The following is a 6,872-nucleotide window of genomic DNA, read 5'->3' as shown; positions in this document are numbered from 1 at the left end:
TTGATTCTAGTAGCCTACGCCTAAAGTTAATATACAGTACACATATAATTAATTAAATTAATTATGGAATTAAAACATTTAATTCCAAAATAAGACAATATCAAAAGGGTACGCAACACCTGAGTTGTAGTTGCATTTCTGCCACCTGGTGGTTTTATAGAGAGAACTCCATGGAAAGACGTCATCTCCACCTTCTGATAGAGATACCATATGAATAGTCTGCATCACATGAGACTGCTGAGGGGAGGATGACTCATAACAATGGCCAGAATAGAGTGAATGTAATTGTATCAAACATGTGTTTGATACCATTCCATTGATTTATTTCCAGCCAGGCATGCAGGGAACATTTCCAGCATGCCTTTTACATATCATTTTACTTTCAAATGGGGATGTTTAGGAGTACATGCAAAATAATGGTGGTGACCCCTGCTATTCTAATGGTTTCCTATAAACAGATTTCCCTTTGTGACCACAGATACAGGCCAGGTGCTGAGGAAAGTCTAAGAGGTAGATACAGAATTATAACGTGGTATGAGACAGCGCCATACAGCGTTACAGCTTGGCTAATGGAAAGCCCATTTTTCAACTAATCTGTTCTGGGTGATTACTTTCTTCATTCTCGTATGTCCGTGCCCAGTTGGAGGTGGTTCTCCACCTGTGGTCTGTCTGTCTGTATTACAGAATAGCCAGGAAGATGTGGTGATGGAGATGGTGAGCCTGGTCAGAGAGACCATCGATCTAGTGGCTGCTTTCAGGAAGGTGCTGATTGTCAGAGGTCTCCCCAAGACCGGCTCTGGGAAGATCCCCGTGCCAACCTGGTCAACAAGAAGCCATTCACCTAATCTAAATTTAGGATGAATTCAACAAGCCCATTGAATCATATTACAAAACGTGAGACATTCAGGCCCACTTTGAGGGATAGTTGCATAGAAATGAATAATGGTTGTTGTTTCTGGACAACAAAGGTAGAATTATTCAGTAAGATTCCTGTACAGCTGCCATTTCAGTTTTCTGGTGAGCCAGTTGTTGGATCATTTGAATTCATACCAACAAATTGGATAAAAGTTTGAGGATCATATCAAATATCAAATGTAATTCAATTTAAACTGATTTAATATATAAAAAAAGGCTGCTGTGGAAGTGTCTGTCTCCACAGATCACTCCTACCATTGAGGACCCAGATGTGGGCAAGGACATTGAGGATGGTGAAACAGGAGCTGAGACCTGCTGAACAGTGACTCTCTCTAGGCTGCTCCTTTAGCCTCTAACCTCACACCTGGGCAGCAGTCTAATTAGCTATACTGCCCTTCGCCTGAGTTGTGATGCTGTGAATGAACATTATAACCTACTTCCTACCATAAGGGGGCCATCTTCACAAACCAACACTCGACCACCAAGCAGTAAGCTGTCCAACGGAATATAGCTGGGTCCAGGGGCAGGCAGAAGGTCATACACAGGGGCTATAAAAGGGCAACAGTACAGGCAGGGAAAATGCTAGTAACCTAGTCCAGGAGATCAGGCAATAGGCAGATAAAAGTAAATCCGATAGCTTTTGCCTGTACTTTAGCCTATCATACACAAGCGGCATAAATCACAGAGGAACCCCCAGTGCTCAGAACAACATGTGTCACAAAACAAACAATACCTCACAATGATGGGGTGCAAAGAACTGAACTAAATAGTGTGTGTAAATGACATGCAGTTGAGTGAACAGGTGATTAGAATTCAGATGATTGGAATCTGGAGAGTGAACTGCGTTCAGGGGATCTAGGTGTTTGAGAGTGTGAGCTGGAAAGTGAGCTACGTTCAGGGGATCTAGGTGTTTGAGAGTGTGAGCTGGAGAGTGAGGTACGTTCAGGGGATCTAGGTGTTTGAGAGTGTGAGCTGGAAAGTGAGCTACGTTCAGGGGATCTAGGTGTTTGAGAGTGTGAGCTGGAGAGTGAGCTACGTTCAGGGGATCTAGGTGTTTGAGAGTGTGAGCTGGAGAGTGAGCTACGTTCAGGGGATCTAGGTGTTTGAGAGTGTGAGCTGGAGAGTGAGCTACGTTCAGGGGATCTAGGTGTTTGAGAGTGTGAGCTGGAGAGTGAGCTACGTTCAGGGGATCTAGGTGTTTGAGAGTGTGAGCTGGAGAGTGAGCTACGTTCAGGGGATCTAGGTGTTTGAGAGTGTGAGCTGGAGAGTGAGCTACGTTCAGGGGATCTAGGTGTTTGAGAGTGTGAGCTGGAGAGTGAGCTACGTTCAGGGGATCTAGGTGTTTGAGAGTGTGAGCTGGAGAGTGAGCTACGTTCAGGGGATCTAGGTGTTTGAGAGTGTGAGCTGGAGAGTGAGCTACGTTCAGGGGATCTAGGTGTTTGAGAGTGTGAGCTGGACAGTGAGCTACGTTCAGGGATCTAGGTGTTTGAGAGTGTGAGCTGGAGAGTGAGCTACGTTCAGGGATCTAGGTGTTTGAGAGTGTGAGCTGGAGAGTGAGCTACGTTCAGGGGATCTAGGTGTTTGAGAGTGTGAGCTGGAGAGTGAGCTACGTTCAGGGGATCTAGGTGTTTGAGAGTGTGAGCTGGAAAGTGAGCTACGTTCAGGGATCTAGGTGTTTGAGAGTGTGAGCTGGAGAGTGAGCTACGTTCAGGGGATCTAGGTGTTTGAGAGTGTGAGCTGGAGAGTGAGCTACGTTCAGGGGATCTAGGTGTTTGAGAGTGTGAGCTGGAGAGTGAGCTACGTTCAGGGGATCTAGGTGTTTGAGAGTGTGAGCTGGAGAGTGAGCTACGTTCAGGGGATCTAGGTGTTTGAGAGTGTGAGCTAGAGAGTGAGCTACGTTCAGGGGATCTAGATGTTTGAGAGTGTGAGCTGGAGAGTGAGCTACGTTCAGGGGATCTAGGTGTTTGAGAGTGTGAGCTGGAGAGTGAGCTACGTTCAGGGGATCTAGGTGTTTGAGAGTGTGAGCTGGACAGTGAGCTACGTTCAGGGATCTAGGTGTTTGAGAGTGTGAGCTGGAGAGTGAGCTACGTTCAGGGGATCTAGGTGTTTGAGAGTGTGAGCTGGAGAGTGAGCTACGTTCAGGGGATCTAGGTGTTTGAGAGTGTGAGCTGGAGAGTGAGCTACGTTCAGGGGATCTAGGTGTTTGAGAGTGTGAGCTGGAAAGTGAGCTACGTTCAGGGGATCTAGGTGTTTGAGAGTGTGAGCTGGAGAGTGAGCTACGTTCAGGGATCTAGGTGTTTGAGAGTGTGAGCTGGAGAGTGAGCTACGTTCAGGGGATCTAGGTGTTTGAGTGTGAGCTGGAGAGTGAGCTACGTTCAGGGGATCTAGGTGTTTGAGTGTGAGCTGGAGAGTGAGCTACGTTCAGGGGATCTAGGTGTTTGAGAGTGTGAGCTAGAGAGTGAGCTACGTTCAGGGGATCTAGATGTTTGAGAGTGTGAGCTGGAGAGTGAGCTACGTTCAGGGATCTAGGTGTTTGAGAGTGTGAGCTGGAGAGTGAGCTACGTTCAGGGGATCTAGATGTTTGAGAGTGTGAGCTGGAGAGTGAGCTACGTTCAGGGGATCTAGGTGTTTGAGAGTGTGAGCTGGAGAGTGAGCTACGTTCAGGGGATCTAGATGTTTGAGAGTGTGAGCTGGAGAGTGAGCTACGTTCAGGGGATCTAGGTGTTTGAGAGTGTGAGCTGGAGAGTGAGCTACGTTCAGGGGATCTAGGTGTTTGAGAGTGTGCTGGAGAGTGAGCTACGTTCAGGGGATCTAGGTGTTTGAGAGTGTGAGCTGGAGAGTGAGCTACGTTCAGGGGATCTAGGTGTTTGAGAGTGTGAGCTGGAAGCAGATGTTACAGTGATTTAAAAAAAAATACTTTGCCATGAACGGGATCTTTTTCACTTACTAATACACTGGAGCCTTCAGTGGCCTCTCGTTTAAACTGCACAGGATCATGCTGGTGGCCATCTGGTGGAGAATACAAGTGAAGAGAACATAGTTATCAATACTCATTTGAAGCTCTGAACCCCTGAGTTCCTTGATAGCTCAACAGGTTAGTGCTGGAGTGGCAAGCCAACTCCAACATGGGTTTGAATGCTAGCTTTGCCCAAGATGTTTGTATTTAAGTGTTCTAGACTTGTCTGGTTAAATATCACAGATGAGCACTTGTCAGATCTCTGGAGTGTCTCATGAGGTATATGCTGGGTTTTATACACCCAGCACTTCAAGGTCACATTTCTTGCAATGTGGGTTTGAGCCCCACTCAGTCTGTCTCTCCTTCATGGTGAAGTAGGAGGTGGTGTTGCTGGATCCAGTATTTGCTAAGTGGGCTGGGGTTGCCCAGGATGGTGCACTGGTAGGGATACCCCATAGGGGAGGGGTAGATGGGGGCACTGGCTCCCCTGGGGATAGTGGGGAGGAAAGGCGTGGCTATTAGCAAAGGTGAAGAAAGAACAGGACGGGTTAACACAGACATCTCCGTCATGTGAGGCATGGGTTCAAATCCTGCAACTATTATCTTCAAGCCTCTGGTCATTTGCATGGTTAGATATGTCATGTCTCAATGGGTTAATGCACACTCATTCAATTCCTAAACAATCAGCTCATTGACAGACACTATGCGCCACAGAGGTACAGCTCACAGCACTTTAAAAAAAAAACTTTTGACAGCTCTTCCAACCTATGTGAAATGAAAAGCAAACAAGACAGATCTGAGAACCTTGCGCCTGTTAATAATCACGGCGGTAATCCGAAATGGTAATGTTAGTCATGACCCCAGTCTTGCAATGTCATTAAATATAACTGCATTCACTAGATTTAATTGCATACATCTTCTAATGTCATCTCTAATATATTGTAACTATTCCAAATTGTTTCACATGAAGACAGGCATGCTTATGTGCCTGTTTGCGAAGCAAGGACCAAACATTGAAATAGGTGTAGAACTTTTACTGTGGATATGGACTGGAGATGAGAACGAGAATGAGAAGCCACGTGCTGTAGATGAAGGATCCTTACCCGTGGACTGTAGTGTAATAACACACAATAACACATAGCTGTTGGTAGGCTGCTGTGGTGATGGTGTCATTCTGAAGTATCTCAATGTGTGAAAGACAGTCATTTCAACCAATATTTTACTGAAAGTATTTTTTGTTGTTGACAATCAACATTTGCTTGATCAGTCTCTTTCAGATCGTAGTTTATTATGTAGAATGCATATGCTGCTTTGGCATATTGAACAAGGAATCACACGTAAGCTTTAGTCATGTTTGGCCCAGGTTTGTGCACCTGTTGTAGTGAATCTTCAGGTGGAGTTTGATATCCTCCTGTGGGATTAAATACATTTAAATAAAAATGTGTCTTTTAGCAGATGCTAAAAGCGATTTACAGGAACAATTAGGGTTGAGTGCCTTCCTCAAGGGCAAATCAACATATTTTTTATTTAGTCAGCTTGGGGATTCAAACCAGAAACTTTTTGGTTACTGGCCCAACGCTCTTAACCACTAGGCTACCTGGTGCCCGTAAAAGCGAAGAACAGGGTGTGGCAGGTCAGGAGGGCATAGGAGGCTGGTGGGAGGTGCCATAGGAGGATGTACTCATTGTAATGGCTAGAATGGATTATATTGAACTGTATCAAACATATGGAAACCACATGTTTGAATCCGTTCCATTAATTCCAATCCAGCCATTACAATGAGCCCATCCAAAAAAAGAAACGTCCCTTTTTCATTATCGCTCAAAGATAATTTGTAAAATTCCAAATAACTTCACAGATCTTCAGTGTAAAGGGTTTAAACACTGTTTCCCAATTTAATGAGCATGCACCTGTGGAACGGTCGTTAAGACACTAACAGCTTACAGACGGCAGGCAATTAAGGTCACAGTTATGAAAACTTAGGACACTAAAGAGGCCTTTCTACGGACTCTGAAAAACACAGAAAGAAAGATGCCCAGGATCCCTGCTCATCTTTGCGAACATGCCTTAGGCATGCTGCAAGGAGGCATGAGGACTGCAGATGTGGCCAGGGCAATAAATTGCAATGTCCATAACTGTCGTAAGACAGGTCCTCACCAGACATCACTGGCAACAACGTTGCCTATTGTCACAAACCCACCGTCGCTGGACCAGACAGGACTGGCAAAAAGTGCTCTTCACTGACGAGTCGCGGTTTTGTCTCACCAGGGGTTATGGTCGGATTTGCGTTTATCGTCGAAGGAATGAGCATTACACCGAGGCCTGTACTCTGGAGCGGGATCTATTCGGAGGTGGAGGGTCTGTCATGGTCTGGGGAGGTGTGTCACAGCATCATTGGACTGAGCTTGTTGTCATTGCAGGCAATCTCAACGCTGTGCGTTACAGGGAAGACATCCTTCTCCCTCATGTGGTACCCTTCCTGCAGGCTCATCCTGACATGACCCTCCATCATGAAAATGCCACCAGCCATACTGCTCATTCTGTGCATGATTTCCTGCAAGACAGGAATGTCAGTGTTCTGCCATGGCCAGTGAAGAGCCCGGATCTCAATCCCATTGAGCACGTCTGGGACCTGTTGGATCGGAGGGTGAGGGCTAGGGCCATTCCCCCAAGAAATGTCCGGGAACTTGCAGGTGCCTTGGTGGAAGAGTGGGTCAACATCTCACAGCAAGGACTGGCAAATCTGGTGCAGTCCATGAGGAGGAGATGCACTGCAGTACTTAATGCAGCTGGTGGCCACACCAGATAGATACTGTTACTTTTGATTTTGACCCCCCCCCCCTTTGTTCAGGGACACATTATTCAATTTCTGTCACTTCTGTGGAACTTGTTCAGTTTATGTCTCAGTTGTTGAATCTTGTTATGTTCATACAAATATTTACACATGTTCAGTTTGCTGAAAATAAACGCAGTTGACAGTGAGAGGACGTTTCTTTTTTTG

Source organism: Oncorhynchus tshawytscha, linkage group LG15 (genome assembly GCF_018296145.1).
Source record: "Oncorhynchus tshawytscha isolate Ot180627B linkage group LG15, Otsh_v2.0, whole genome shotgun sequence".
Classification (NCBI taxonomy): domain Eukaryota; kingdom Metazoa; phylum Chordata; class Actinopteri; order Salmoniformes; family Salmonidae; genus Oncorhynchus; species Oncorhynchus tshawytscha.
This window is presented reverse-complemented; position numbering follows the sequence as displayed.